The 16,257-nt window shown below is 39.4% G+C and overlaps 1 pseudogene; it reads right to left on the bottom strand.

Moving 5' to 3' along the window:
• Positions 1-12,642: 12,642 nt before the first annotated feature.
• Positions 12,643-13,124, bottom strand: LOC114639270 (annotated as a pseudogene).
• Between the last annotated feature and the right edge of the window lie 3,133 nt (positions 13,125-16,257).

Below are 16,257 nucleotides of genomic sequence, written 5' to 3'. Positions count from 1 at the left end.
CATCAGATCCTACTACAAAAGCCTATACTCAATAAAACTGTAAAATCTGGATTAAATGGACAATTTTTTAGACAGATACCCGATACCAAAGTTAAATCATGAGCAGATAAACCATCTAAACAGTTCCATAACTCCTAAAGAAATAGCAGCAGCCATTAAAAGTCTCCCCACCAAAATAAGCCCAGGACCAGATGGTTTTAGTGCAGAATTCTATCAGACCTTTAAGGAAGACCTAATACCAGTTCTCTTCAAACTATTCCACAAAATAGAAACAGAAGGAACACTAACCAATTCGTACTATGTAGCCACTATTACACTCATACCTAAACCACAAAAAGACACAGCAAAGAAAGAAAACTTCAGACCAATCTCCTTTATGAATATCAGTGCAAAAATACTCAATAAAATTCTCTCAAACTGAATCCAAGAACACATCAAAACAATCATCCATCATGATCAAGTAGGCTTTATCCCAGGAATGCAGGGATGGTTCAATATTTGAAAATCCATCAATGTAATCTACTATATAAACAAACTCAAAGGAATAAAAACCCACATGATCATCTCACTAGGTGCTGAGAAAGCATTTGACAAAATTCAACATCTTCATGGTAAAAGTCTTGGAAAGATCAGGAATTCAAGGCCCATACCTAAACATAGTAAAAGCAATATACAGCAAACCAGTAGCCAACATCAAACTAAATGGAGAGAAACTTGAAGCAATCCCACTAAAATCAGGCACTAGACAAGGCTGCCCACTCTCCCCCTACCTATTCAATATAGTACTGGAAGTCCTAGCCAGAGCAATTAGGCAACAAAGGGAAGTCAAAGATATACAAATAGGAAAGGAAGAAGTCAAAATCTCACTCTCTGCAGATGATATGATAGTATACTTAAGTGACCCCAAAAATTCCACCAGAGAACTCCTAAACCTGACAAACAACTTCAGCTAAGTGGCTGGATACAAAATTAGCTCAAACAAACCAGTAGCCTTCCTCTACATGAAAGATAAACAGACTGAAAAAGTAATTAGGGAAATGACACCCTTCACAATAGTCACAAATAATATAAAATACCTTGGTGTGAATGTAACCAAGCAAGTGAAAGACCTGTATGACAAGAACTTCAAGTCTCTGAAGAAAGAAATCAAAGAAGATCTCGGAAGATGGAAAGATCTCCCATGCTTATGGATTGCCAGGATGAATATAGTAAAAATGGCCATTTTACCAAAAAAATCTACAGATTCAATGTAATCCCCATCAAAATTCCAACTCAATTCTTCATAGAGATAGAAAGAGCGATTTGCAAATTCATTTAGAATAACAAAAACCCCAGGATAGGGAGACTATTCTCAACAATAAAAACTTCTGGGGGAAAGCAAGATCCCTGACCTCAAGCTGTACTATAGAGTAATAGTGATAAAAACTGCATGGTATTGATTGGTACAGAGACAGGCAGGAAGATCAATGGAATAGAATTGAAGACCCAGAAATGAACCCACACTCTTATGGTCACTTGATCTTTGACAAAGGAGCTAAAACTGTCCAGTGGAAAAAGGACAGCATTTTCAATAAGTGGTGCTGGCTCAACTGGTGGTCAGCATGTAGAAGAATGCAAATCAATCCATTCTTATCTCCTTGTACAAAGCTCAAGTCCAAGTGGATAAAGGACCTCCACATAAAACCAGATACACTGAAACTAATAGAAGAGAAGGTGGGGAAGACCCTCGAATACATGGGCACAGGGGAAAAGTTCCTGAACAGTACACCAATGGCTTATGCTCTAAGAGCAAAGTTCCTGAACAGAACACCAATGGCTTATGCTCTAATATCAAGAACTCACAAATGGGACCTCATAAAATTGCAAAGCTTCTGTAAGAAAAAGGACACTGTCAATAAGACAAAACGACAACCAACAGATTGGGAAAAGATCTTTACCAATGGTACATCTGACAGACGGTGAATATCCAATATATACAAAGAACTCAAGAAATTAGACTCCAGACAACCAAATAACCCTATTAAAATGGGGTACAGAGCTAAACAAAGAATTCTCAACTGAGGAAATTCTAATGGCCAAGAAGCACCTAAAGAAATGTTCAACATCCTTAGTGATCAGGGAAATGCAAATCAAAAGAACCCTGAGATTCCACCTCACACCAGTCAGAATGGCTAAGATCAAAAACGCAGGTGACAGCAGATGCTGGCATGGATGTGGAGAAAGAGGAAAACTCCTCCATTGTTGGTGGGGTTCCAAGCTGGTACAACTACTCTGGAAATCAGTCTGGCAGTTCCTCAGAAAATTGGACATAATATTACCTGGGGATCCAGCTATACCACTCCTGGGCATATACCCAGAAGATTCTCCAACATATAACAAGGACATATACTCCTCTATGTTCATAGCAGCCTTATTTATGATAGCTAGAAGCTGGAAAGAACCCAGATGTTTTTCAACAGAGGAATGTATACAGAAATTATGGCACATTTACACAATGGACTATTACTCAGTGATTAAAAACAATGAATTCGTGAAATTCTTAGTCAAATGGATGGAACAAGAAAATATCATCTTGAGTGAGGTAACCCAGACACAAAAGAATACACATGGTATGCACTCACTGATAATTGGATATTAGCCCAAAAGCTCGCAGTACCCAAGATACAACTCACAGATCACATGAATCTCATGAAGAAGGAAGACCAAAGTGTGGATGCTTTGGTCCTTCTCAGATGGAGTAACATAATATTCAAGGGAACAAATATGGAGACAAAGTGTGAGACAGAAACTAAAGGAGGGGCCATCTGGAGACCATTCCACCAGGGTATCCATCCCATGTGCAGTCACCAAAGGTAGATGCTGATATGGAAGTCAGGAAGTGCATGCTGACAGGAGCCTGATATGGATGTCTCCTCAGAGGTCTGCCAGAGTCTGACATATTCAGAGGAGGATGCTCACAGCTAACCATTGAACTAATCATGGGGTTCCCAATGGAAGAGTTATGAGAGAAGACTGAAGGAGCTTAAAGGGTTTAGGGCCTCATGGAGAGAGCAACAATACCAACCAACCACAGCTCCCAGGGTCTAAACCACCAGCCTGGGAGCACATATGGAGAGACCCATGGTTCCAGCTGTATATGTAGGGGAGGATGGCCTTGTTGGGCATAGGTGGGAGAGGAGGTACTTGGTCCCATGAAGGCTGGATGCCCCAGTGTAGGGGAATTCGAGGGCAGGGAGTTGGGAGTTTTTGGTTGGGTGGATGGGTGGGGGCACATCCTCATAGAAGCAGGAGGAAGGGATATGGGATGGGGGAAATGGGGAAAGGAGATAATATCTGATATGTAAATAAACTATCCAACAATAATAATAAAAAAGAATATAGAACAAACCTGTTCAAAGAGAAATCTTGAAGGTACTAGAGCCTTAGACTGAAATGAAGAATCTCTTTCAAAAGTACTGAGTTTTCAAGTCACTCTGAGGATAATTACATAAGGGTTAGATGACTTCTTGGTTGAAATGATATCTTTGGCTTGAAGGTGACAGAGATGTATTGTTTTCAAATTATGTTTTCCAAATCTTATTATGATTGAATTATATCTGAATAATAATAATAGCTTATGACCAATCAAGACATTTGGAAAATGAAATGTAGATATCTTACTCATTTGTGCTTTTAAAAATTTCTTCTGCTATTTGACAGTTGGATTATCTTAATGTCCTTTGGATGTCTTTTGAAGGAAATATATGTTTCAGCTGTATAGACTGCAGTGAAATGACATTGTGTGAACGAAGACAACATCCTTTAAGGTCAGTTAGTGGTCACTCTGCCAATGTAGGACTCCTCTAAGGGGTAGCCTGTGCTCTGCAGTTCCCTATTGAGTTGACTGATATTCTATCATCTTAGTAACCCATACTATGTATTTATGTGCTCCAGGTCTCTGGAAATAATAATAGGGATTGAAAATTAGATTGCACAAACTTACAAAGCTTCTGCAAAGCAAAAATAATAATCATCCCAGTGAAGAGCTAGCACACAAAATGGGAAAAATACTTTCCAGCTGTATAGATGATAAGGATTAATATGTAGAAGTTATAAATCACTCTAAAATTAAATACCAAACTCTTAAATCACTCAATTAATAAATAAGGAATTGAATTATAAAAGCAGTTCTCAAAAGAAGAAAGACAATTATCCAATAAATATATTTTAAAATGCTCACTATCCTTAACTATCACATTCAAATTAAAACTTCATAGAAATTCCATGCCCCTCAATTAGAATGGCAATCACCAAAAAAAAAAAAAGGCAAAAAGTGTTGAAGAGGATGCAGGGGACTTTATAGATTGCAGGCATAAATGTAAATGGCTGCATCTACTGTGGTAGACAGTGTAGAAGTTCCTCAGAAGGCCCCAAATAGTGCTACTGTATGACCCAGAGAAGTCATTCTTGTGTATATCGCCAAAGCAGTCAATACAACATGCATAGATAACTACACATCTATGTTTATTGCTACACTATTCACAATAGTCAGTATGGAATCAGCTTAGATGTCCATCAACAGATGAATGGATAAAAATTGGTGCATTCCCCACAATAGATTTTTACTGAGTAATAAATAAGAATGCAATTCTGTTATTTGGAGGTAAATATGTAGGGCTGACCAGGTTAAGGAAAATAAGCCAAATTCAGAAGAACAAACATTTCATATTTTCTCTCACACAAAAAACATAACTTAGGAAAATAAACATAAGAGATGAAAATACAGAGGGGGTCTATCTGAGGAAGAGGAGACTAAAGAAGGAAAGGAGGAATGAGAAGGGGTAAAATGAGAAAGATAGCTGTCACATATTTTCTTCAATATGAGTAATCTAGAGTATGTACATGACTTTGGATCTCCCAGTAACTTTACATTTTGTTTTGTTCATCTTCTTTGGAATAAAGAGAGTTTGCAGCTGTCATTCTTTTCATTTTGGTATAACGAGTCCCCAGTTCTTCCCATTCTTTGTCTTTCTCTGTGTGGTGATGAACTTGACAGTTGACTGTTGATGTTTTTTGCTCATCTCTTCTGAAGTTCTACCCAGCAGCTCCTGTGTCTTCCTTCACTCCTTCCACTCCCTGAGTCTCTCTCAGTAGGAGAGTCCTATGAATAATCATTTCTTTCTCTCCAGAGATCCCTAGTAGTAATGGTGTTTGGTTATATTCAACATTTCCTCTAGAAAAAAGTATCATGGGCTTCCTTTTAAGTTTCTTATTTCTTCTCCAGTGGTTGGCCAGAAAAAAGTAAAAGAGAAAAGGAGATGTAGGTGCAGAAGAGTTCTGCAGCTTTCTTTTTATTCTATTGCTCTGAAGCTCTTCTTCCTTTCTAAGGAGCATAGAGGTGGTGGGGGATGCAGAAATCATTTCCTCTGCCATTATTGACGATGTAGCGTAGTCTGAGGTTAAAGCTGAAAAAAGTGCTTCAAAAATATTTTCAGTTGCAAACAACTCTGTTCCTGAAACAAATACAGTCCAGGCTAATGGTAACTCCTATAATACTGTGTGATAAAGCAGTAACACACTAAAGTGAAAGAGGCCCCAGACACCCAGAGGGAATGAAAGGAAAATTTCAATTTAGAGGAAATAGTTACATACCAGAAAGCTAAATTAGACAGAACACATGTCGCATTGGTCTTCTGCTATTTTCACATCTGGCATAGGTTTTGGGCATTTTGTAGGTACTCAAGTTTGTCTGCTGTTTATGCCATATTTATTGATGTAAACAATGTGACATAAAGCTGATCAAACTTAGCTGGTTTTTGTTTCTTCGTTCTTCTGAGATTTTTTTCCTATAGAGAGCACTAAGAAGTAGCTGAGGGGTCTCCTAGGCTCGCTCCTCCATTCTTTCAGGGATTCTTCTTCTAAGGATGAGAAAACAGGACTGCAAGGCTCTTGTTGACACTTTTGCTAAGATTAGCTTCATCAATCCTTGTTTTCCTTCCACCTTGCCCCATCAAAGTTTGTGGCTTTAAAGTATACTTAAGTGTTCAGGTAATATGGCAAATGAGAGACAACCCTAGTTTAATGGATGATTTGATATTCCAGATATACAGATTCTAGTTGCATTCTAGCCAGAGTGTGGTTTCTACCCAGGTCCTTTTGGGAAAGCATCATAGATTAATACTATTGAGGCCCAGTGTAATTTCCCAGGTGAGCCAGGAAGCATTTTCAACTGCTTGTTGGGAAACTTGCTTGAAGTGAGAAGAAACTCATCCCAGGTATGCATCAGTGATTTGGAAAATAAGGTTTTGTGTGTGTGTGTGTGTGTGGTCAGTTATTTGCAGAGATAGGATTTTATCATCACATTCTGGTAGCAGCCACTTTTTAAAAAAGCTTGCCATAGTCTTCATGAAACTAGAAAGTACATTACAAAAGGGAAAAAAGTATTAAGGAAAGGAAAAGGGGAGTAAAAGATAGAACCCATTGCTTTCTATTGTACCTTTTAAAAATGCATCACAGATCAAATTATTTGTGGATAAATAAACAATCATGTTGATATCATTTCTAAAGAGTTTATCATAACCTAAAATGTACTTTTGGTGATAATTTGTTTCTAATGAAAAGGGCTTATCTATTTTTATAAAGTTAAATAATGAGAAAATGTGATATTAATACAGTGTAATACAGAGCAGGCTTCTAGAAACAGATTTCCCCTTAACAATATTAGATGAATCAATCAAAGAGATATTAATGAAAACATTCTTGTATGCAATAAGATCACTTATTTTCGAGCTTTTGTACTTGACTCACAGATATTTGATGCTAGTGTTTTAAGTTAATCTTTATTTAAAGGCCTCTGATAGTTACAAAGTAATTAATGATATTGTTTCAGGAGAATCATAAAAGTCAAAGTGTCAGGATTCATATTTCAGTTGCTATTAGATAGCACATGCTTTGAAGACAGGAAGAAGTAATTGTCAGGAAGTCTTGAAAACTTGAGAGACTTTATTCCCAATTACTTCATATGTGCTTCTGAGAATTGGGAAAGCAGCAGAGTCTGGGCCTGCCAATGGGTTAATCTATTCTGAGGCTCAGAAGAAACTCTTTGAGTTAGCAGACAAGAGATTATAAGAATATATGACTTCCTGAGACATTAACAAGTTCCTAGACTTGAAGCACCATTATACCTCATACAAGTTATTGGATGATGTCATTTTTTCTCACAGATTTTTAAAACAAAAATGTAAAAAACACATATCTTTTTGGAGCTTCTTTCTACCTACATGCCTCCACCAAGACAGGACTATAGAGTTACTTTTGCCACATTACTAGGATATATTTTGTCTCATAGTACCCTCAGGTGAGTCCCTAAAGTAGAGAGGGCAGAGATGACCTTCCTGATTTTTACATGATATCATAACTCAGACTTGGAGAGGCTGAGACTTGCACAAAGCAAAAGAGCCATTGGTGAAAGTTGAACAGTAGCTCATTTTGGTCACTTGTTTTGTTTTGAGCCAGAATCCTGCCTTATAGCCCAAGCTGGCCTTGAAGTTGAGTGTATGTGGAAATACACATGTGCTTAAAAACTCAAGCTCAGTATATTTCTCTTACGTATTTAGGCACTTTCTTCCTTCAACTTTAAGTGAAAATCTAAATTGGACATTTTCTTTCCAGATTCTTGTTCCATGTACCTAGACTTTGGGCCAGCCAGAGTTACAGAAGCTCTGGAAGAAGGCAAAGTGACAAGGGACATTTGCTCTGAAGATATTTTGTAAGTGATGTAGTAAAAAGGACTCATAGCAAGACCCATGAGTACAAGAATTTCATGGCTGCAGTTGATATCAGCAAGAGGGTAGGTCTTAGCCTGCCTCTTAGGCCATTAGGAAGCCAGTACTCTCCCTTTGCAGATACTTGTACATAGAAACAAGAGTTAATCATTTCAGGCTCGTTGGGGCTGTTTGTTAAGCAATCCATTAAATAGCTGAAAGGTTAATCCAATTTAGTGAGCATGATGATGCAGTACAGTTTTCTGAGTCGTTTGCATTGTGCACTCAAGTGGTTCACTGAAGGGTTGATCAGAACCGAAATACTTGAATGCAGAGGACAGATTAGGTGTGGTGTAACCTTTGGATATGGGCATAGGGAAAAGCAAGTGACCACAGACAGGAGAGCGGTAGATACTAATTTAAACCCAAAAAGATTTTCTTGATCATAGGGCTGTTGACTTGGGAAAAGAATTACTCCATGAGGGAAGGAAAAAACATACACCAAGCCTGAGAAGTGCTCATAGACAGGGAACCCCCCGATCTATAGAATAGATTATTTTGGAAATGGGGGCAGGACTGTCTTCTTTTCATATTCTGAACTTCATTAAGCCATGGCACTTTCTTTCTTGTTGTAAGAGCTTCCAGGAAAAGCTCCTCATGAGGGTTTAAGAACTGGTCCCACAAATGGCAAATACGTTCTGCATAAATAGTATCCAAATGTCTTCTTGGGAGGTATCATCATTCCCTACACAAGAGATCAAAACAAAGTATGAGGAATGCCATGAGATGAATGTGCAAAGTCCTGGGAGAATAGACAAGGGAGCATGATACATACATGATACAAGAGAGAGGACTTGGGAGGGATGAAGGAGATGGGGTTTGATGTGAAAGGATGAGAGGAACTTTGATTAATTAGGGAAAATTCTAGAATAAAGAAAGATTCTAGGAATAAAGAAGATTACCAGCAAACAGGAACCAGGCACAATAATGCTGAGTAGTAGCCCCACCGCTTAGAGTTGACTCTCAGCGGAAGCACCTATTTATGACTTTTATTGTTTTTGTTTAGCCTCGCTGTGGCTCAGTGTTTAGTCTTTAAAATCCAGATGATAATACTATCTCCCTTATAAGAATGTTTACAATGACCAAGTAAGTCAATGTAGGCAAAGTGCCTAGAAGGCTACCTGAGCCTCAGGAAGCACTCTCTCGTGCCTGCCATGCATCCCAACCTCAAAACTCATTGATGCTTTAGCTCTTATCACATACTGAGTATGCTGCATTTAATTATTCACAGCTTAATGAGGCAGGCAATAAAAATAGGAACTGTTTTTCTCCTAATCAGAGCACTGGAAGAACGTAGTCATTCCCACTTACAGATAGGCTAGCCACTAAAAGCTTATTTGTGTTATCTGTGTTTGGAATTTTAAACACAACCATTCATGGAAATGTTATATTTGGTTATGGATGGGCTACTCAACCAAAAGGATTCTACCTACTTCTATCATCTTTTTTTTTCAACACACACACACACACACACACACACACACACACACACACACACACACAACTTGTTTGGCTGAAGAATGGAGTTTGTGGTTCATATACAAAGAGCTCTGCTAGAAACAAGAACCATGGCCTACTTTGCTCTTATTGAACTCGAAGCAGGCTAGTAGGCCTAGCATTTGTTCCAACATCATTCCAGCTCTGGCCAAGTACAATTGATGCCAAGCACTGAGCCCTGGGCCTCTAATGTATTGCTCCCACCAACTTCCTCCTCACTCAATGTGCTCAGAAAAGACACTCTTCTCCCAGAGGTGATGAAAAGTTTGAAATGGCCAAGAAAGTTTCTGTTGACATTAATTTGCCATAACAAAGGTGCTGAAATTAAAAGTTAGCCTCTATGGTTTCTGATTTTAAAATAAACAAGTTTCTGGTTATTGTCATATATCAACACCATGTCATAGAGAAAGGGAGAAAGATTGCTCTGCAAATGCTAACACAGCCATCCAGCAAGCTCCCTCTCAGCTAAGCTTACTTACAAACTCTCAAGAGAACACATTTGAATCAATCAGGGAACAATTGACCAGTGGTGACTAAGTGTGGCTCTACATTGATTTGTCTTGCCCAGCAACAGAGCTACTTGTCTACAAGAATGAGAAATAAATGCTGCAGCCACTCTGTTTGGCAGGTTGTGAGTGCAGCCCCACCGAGGGGCTCCTTTGGTTTGCTTAACCTCTGCATTGTACTAATTTTTCTTTTGGAGAAGATATGTTTGTTCTTTGGATAGGGACAGGATGCTGTTCACTGAACGGTCAATGTGTTTACATATTTAGCTGGTAATCTTTAAAACAGAAACTTACATTGAATTTCAAAATGGAGAAAAATTGATGAAGACAAATGAATCCTCAGATCCGTTAGGCAAGATCATTCTTTGTTTGGTAAGAAAGAGATTCTCTGAATCATATAGAGTAATACTGGGGAAAGCCAACAAGACTGTTTTGATCAACAGATGGATTTTGCTAAGTTTTTATTAGCATATATTAAATATTAATTATATATAATAATGGGTTTCATTATGTCATTTTCATACATACATATGATGCATTTGATCATCAGGACCCCTATTACTCTCCTCTGTTGATCTCTTTACTTTTTCTGACTAGTCATACTAAAAGGATTTGAATCAAATGCTTAAAGTCTGAATCAGCCTTTCTTTAGGAGGTCACTGACAGAAACAAACATCAAAACATATACTGTGTCTTGGTAATGATGGCAATAGTGTTCTTAGTGTGTCTACTGTGGAGGTCATGATGGAAAAGATCAGAGGAAATGTCAGATTTGTATGATTTTCCTCTGCTCAATTATGTAATGCCAATGTTTTTCAGGGTTCTTTTGCTAACTAATGTCATCTTCCTTAAGATCACATATTTCAGTTTCTAACTGCACGAATGATCTAGCTACTGGTAATCTTCATCCAGATGTTCTTTAAGCTTAGCACATCTTTCCCAGACTCTGTTGGTACTTCTAATCCTGATTGACAGTATTTATGTGTGTGAATCAACCAAGCCAGAAAGCTACATGACATCCCAGACCTCTATCTTCCAAACTCTCACACAATATATCTTTCACTCTCATTGCCTCTATTTTATGAGTAGCATATCTAATCTGCCAGTGTATTGGCTTCTCAGCTACTTCTTCATTTAGCCAAAAGCATTATTTGTTGCATAGACCTCAGTTTTCCCACGTTTCCTTACCATCTATTTTCCCATGGTGAGCCTTGAAGGATAAAGCTAAACCAAACCAAAACAACACAAATGAAATCAACAAAATAGGACCAGCTTTCCTAGCCTAACAGTGCTACTGAGAAGCTATCTCTGGAACAAACTTCCTGGCTCTTCCAGGTATCTGCAATTTTGAATACAGTATCCCAACCTGGCAGGAATAAGGATGTTTTAGAGACAATTCTGCCCCACATAGAGTGAGTATTGAACAACGAGCAGTAAAAAATTGGAGATTCCCCAGAAGTCTCATGTTTGGAGAAGGGAAATGTTGGAACCTCATGCCAGCTGGAGGGAGGGTTTGACTCCCAGAAAGAGATTTCACACAATTCTGAGAACCTGTCAGACCATTTTGCAGGAGACACTGGAGCAGAGGCAGTGATTGTCAATGATGGATGGGACCACACCTTGACCAGTATTTAATTAAAAATACCTCTTGTCCTTTATTAAAATGTAAACATCATGTTAGGACCTGGAACATAGACTTTGGAAAGGGGTTTTTCCCTGAACTTCTTTGTTCTTACAAATGTGGGCACATTGAATACATCTCAATTTTCTGTTCTCTGATATTTTATCTTTAATTGGAATATTGAGGATGGGTGGTGGCTGGATCTAGCTTGTTATATAGGAACTGTCAGAATTAAGGCTTTGACCCTAGCTCCTGTAACATCCTCTTTGATTAAACTTGTACTAGTTAAGATTACAGATTTTACTGTTCTCTAAAAGTAGACTCAAATCTGGAACAAACTGTGTGATTTCAATGAAATCACTTAATCCCCCCATTTCCTTATACCTTAAAGGGAGATAATAAATCAATCACCCAAATGCACAGACATTACCAAGACAGTGTTTATGAAGCATTTACTGTAGTTCTCTGCTGAGTGAATGCCCCTGGAAAAGCAAGTCTGCTCTTGTAGAGCCTTCTGTCTTGTGTATTCTTGGGACTTTTGTTTACACAAAATTGTGGCCTCTTGCTCATTTGTAACCTATCATGCCTCTGTCCTCTGCTTAGTACCTGGCACTGTTAACAGACACAGAGCATGGGACATGCATTTGCTGAATGGAGTGTGCTGAAGAGCAAAACAGAATGTTGGAATCCTAGTTTGTCTTCTCAATCTGAAGGCATAATATATGACAGGATGAGCTTGGCTCTGAGGAGGAAGGGATTTTTCAGTGCTCTTGAGTCTTTTCAGTATTTTTATTTATGAAGCAGAACTGTTTGCCAAGTTTTTGTTTATCTATAATTCTCACTTTTCTCCTTTCCTGTCCTGTGATAATTCCACCTAAACATTCCTAGCTGTCAGCATTTCCCTACACCCCTCTACTCTGCCAACAACTACAGCTGAGGAAGATGAAGCCAGAGACTATTTACCCCACACTGTGATAAAGGAGCAAAATAGAGGAACTTTTATTTTGTCCCAGCTATGTATTCCTTGACTTTTGTGGGTCTCAGTTTGCTCATCTCTTAATTGGGGCCTTGCTAGATGATCTCAAAGACCTTTCTCATAGCTAAAGAGCCTTGGAATAAGCATAGAGATTAGATAGTGTTTTTTGTTTTTGTTTTTGATTTTTTTTAACCTAAGGAAAACACTCTGCAGTCAGGTCCTTTCTTTCTCCTCTGTACATTAGGCCATGAATTCGTATGGAATGGGCTCCAGCAGCTCAGGCTCTTTTACATTAGTCCTCACAAAGTGTGCTGCTCTGGGCAGTGCAGGCTGACGCTTTAGCTGAACCCAGGTTCCCTTCTCTTTGGCTTCCTTTTTCTTCTGATCATTCTCCTTCACCCGCTTCAGGAAGCTGTTTCTGCTCTTCCAGTGCTTGATGTGTTCAGTCTGCATATAGATCCTCTTGGCCACAATCTTGCCCTTAACTTGCTTGTTTACAATGATGTCAATGGCATGTTGGGTAACATTATAGACTCTGCTGGTTTTGCCGTGGTAGCACTTATGGGGCATTCATTTTGAACAGCACCCATCCCCTTGATGTCTACAGTATCACCCTTCTTGTAGATTCGCATGTATGTGGCCAAAGGAACAACTTCATGATTCCTAAAAGGCCTAGAGAACATAGACCAAGTGCCTCTTCTCTTTCCCCTTGTGTTCATCATTTTGGCGAGTTACCTGGATGATGGCTGCTGTGGCTGACTAGATAGTGTTTTACAGACTTCATTTGCCTTGGTGATATAAAAATGATGGCATCCATAACAGGATCTGCTTTTTCATGTCACAACTCCCCGCCCGGAAGTTACTGCCAATTCCAGAACCTGAAGCCCTTTCTCACCACAATGTCTTGCACACAGAACAAGCTGAGCCATGTGTTTCTTTGTGGACACTTCGTTGCATGAATCTATGTTTTTTCTTTAAAGCCAAAAATTACTAAGACCCAAATCAGCTGACTAAGTATCAGCAAGAATCAGTTAAAAGAATATGAACACATCACTTTTGCCCTACTGGCATCCCTCCCATCCCTCAACCGCCCTGCTTGCTGTGAAAAGCTCGGATCTGTTAGTGATCGAAACCAGCCCTGAGGCTGCAATAGCCCTTTCTGGGAATATATACACAAACTTTGGCAGGAGTTCAATCAGCACAGCTCAAACACCCACACCCACAGCAAATCCTGGGTAGTATCAGTGTCCTGTCAAATGCAGACATTTCTGGGAACTTGGGAATGATGGTTATGGCAACCTGGAGCCCCGAAGACTCACAGACCAATCTAGGTGAATTCAATTAAGCAAATCGGTGAAATGGACTAAGCTTTGACAGTCTATTATTTTTAAGTCTTCATGAAAGTTGACTAACTGTGAAAAAGGATCTCATTATAAAAATGTTCTATATTTCATATCTTTTCAAAAGCTGAAATTCAGACTTAGAGGAAGAGTTGATTTGTTCCTAATATTTCATAACCTTTTCATACTTGTATGTAAAATTCCAACTGGCTTGTGAGTTTTAGTACTTTATATGTGTTCATTTAAAAGTACAGGTTAGTTGGGCCTGGCGGCACATAGCTTTAATCCCAACACTCAGGAGGCAGAGACAAGTGGGTATCTATGAGTTCAAGGCCAGTCTATTTAATGAGTTCCAGACCAGACAGAGTTACAAAAAGATATATAGCATCAAAACATTAATTAAATGATAAAAGCACAAAGTAATAATAATAAAAGTAAAATAACTATTACCAATTTTCTAAGAAACCTCCAGATTTATTTCCAGAGTAGAAACAGAAAGGGTGTCGCGTCCACCCTCGTCCAGCAAGGAAGACGCAACGCGCGAGCTCTTCTCCAAGCAGTTTATTCAGGACCCTTGAACAATCTTCTAACTGACGACCCCGGGGCAAGCGTCTCCCAGGCTTAAGTACTCTAGGACTAGCCAACCCCTGTCTGCCACGTGGCAACATAGGTCCACACACATGGAGACAAGCCAGATCACCAGCCACAGCCGAATAAGGACTTGTTTACTCCTAAGAGCACTTGGACTATGCAACTGAGTTGTAGTTCTAACTGTACTCACATGGTACATCATTAGCTGGGTGCAATGCTTCTTAGACAGACTGTGGTAATAAAATACAGGGCCGCAGCAGAGGCTGGGGCTCAGGACATTGTTTCCCCTTTGTGACTTTAAAAATGTAATTTGGCTTTTACCCCTTCCCCTTGCATCCTTATTGTTTGTTATTACTTATTCATCTCTTTAACAGGCATTTAGCTAATGCTTTGCACTGGGCATTTGAAACCCAAGGAGTGCATGGAATTTACTGACTTTTCTGCCTTCACGTATATATTTGTGTTATTTATTTTTCTGTTGCTGCGATAAATGCCATGACCAAGGCAAGTTACAGAAGGAAGAGGTTATTTTGCTTATGCATCTGGAGGGGCAAAAGTCCACCATCAGGGTAGGAAATCATGGCAGCAACCATCTGACATGGTGGCTGGAACAAGCATGAAACAGAGAGCACACTAGGAATGGTATATAGCCTTAAAACCTCAAAACTTGCTCCTGTGACTGAATTCCCCCAGAAAGGCCACATTTCCTCAATCTGCTCAAACAGTACTTCCACCTGGAGACCCGGTACTCAACCATCAGAGCCTATGTGAGGCATTCTCAGTCAAAGCAACACAATAAGGAAGGACGTGTTCTGTAAAGTTTGTAATATTTTATGACGGGGATCCTGCTGGCAGAGTAGATACAGTAGCATGCAGTTGTGCATATCTAAGGCTAGAAAATAGCCTAGTAACTATCCAAACAAGAATCCTAAGCCCCATTCTCTACATCCAACCTCTCCATGCCTAAAATATCTTGGCTGGGTTTCCTCCTCTCCACTCCCACCATTTCATTCCACATTTGTCTTCTCTTATGGATTATTGCAGGACTTCTCTGTGAGTTTCCATCCTCCAGCTCCTGTTTGTAGCCTGTCAACCATGTCCTGGACTCCTGCTCTACCTGTGTAGACACCAAGCTGTTCTTTTAATTTTATGATTTAAAACTTCTGGTAATTCCATTTTTCTCCAAAATTAATTTCAAAGGTCCTACCCTGCTATTTAAGGCTCCTTGAAGAGGGAATGACTTCAATCTTGTTGGCAAAAGACTCAAGAGAACTGACTTCCAGGTTTCAAGTTTATGCCACTGCCACAAATTAGAATGATAGTGGTTTCTTCTTTGTCTCCTAGCTTGTTGCCAAGAGACCCTCATAGCTCTGTCCCTGCTTCTGTCGCAGATATTCTTCTCAGTGTCTTCTGCAAGCCTCACCTCATGCCTGTGACTTTTGTCAGTGTTTCCTCAGCCACTCTACCCTACCTTTTGAACCCTTTATGACATGGGTGCTACTATCAGAAAATGGAAGCCAACTTGGTATGCAAAATTTATTTGTGAAGCCTTACAGCATAGGGGTTGATGTCAAAAGTATCCCCTCTCCATGAAAAAGAAATCGGGATGGGTATGGCCCTCATGCCTCACTGGACAACGACAGGGGGACCGGAGCCATTGCAAAGTCCCCTTCAATTATTGGAGGTCAGGCCTCTATCTCCGCCTTCGAAAGATTAGAATTGCCACAGCCCTTGTATACTTAGATAAGGGAGGAGATGTCAGGGGCAGCCCTGCTTACACACTGAAGGCCTAAAATCAGCCATAGACCCAAAATTAGCAATAGGCCTGTCATACATGTATACTAACACCAAGTCTTGGGTCTCAGTGGAAAAACACTGAAACAGATGGCTATAAGCTATTGTAAACAGGCAGCTTTTGTGGAAA

Source organism: Grammomys surdaster, unplaced genomic scaffold, assembly GCF_004785775.1.
Source record: "Grammomys surdaster isolate TR1022 unplaced genomic scaffold, NIH_TR_1.0 125690, whole genome shotgun sequence".
NCBI lineage: Eukaryota > Metazoa > Chordata > Mammalia > Rodentia > Muridae > Grammomys > Grammomys surdaster.
Note: the sequence above shows the minus strand (reverse complement) of the source record. Positions and strands in the feature narration are given on the sequence as shown.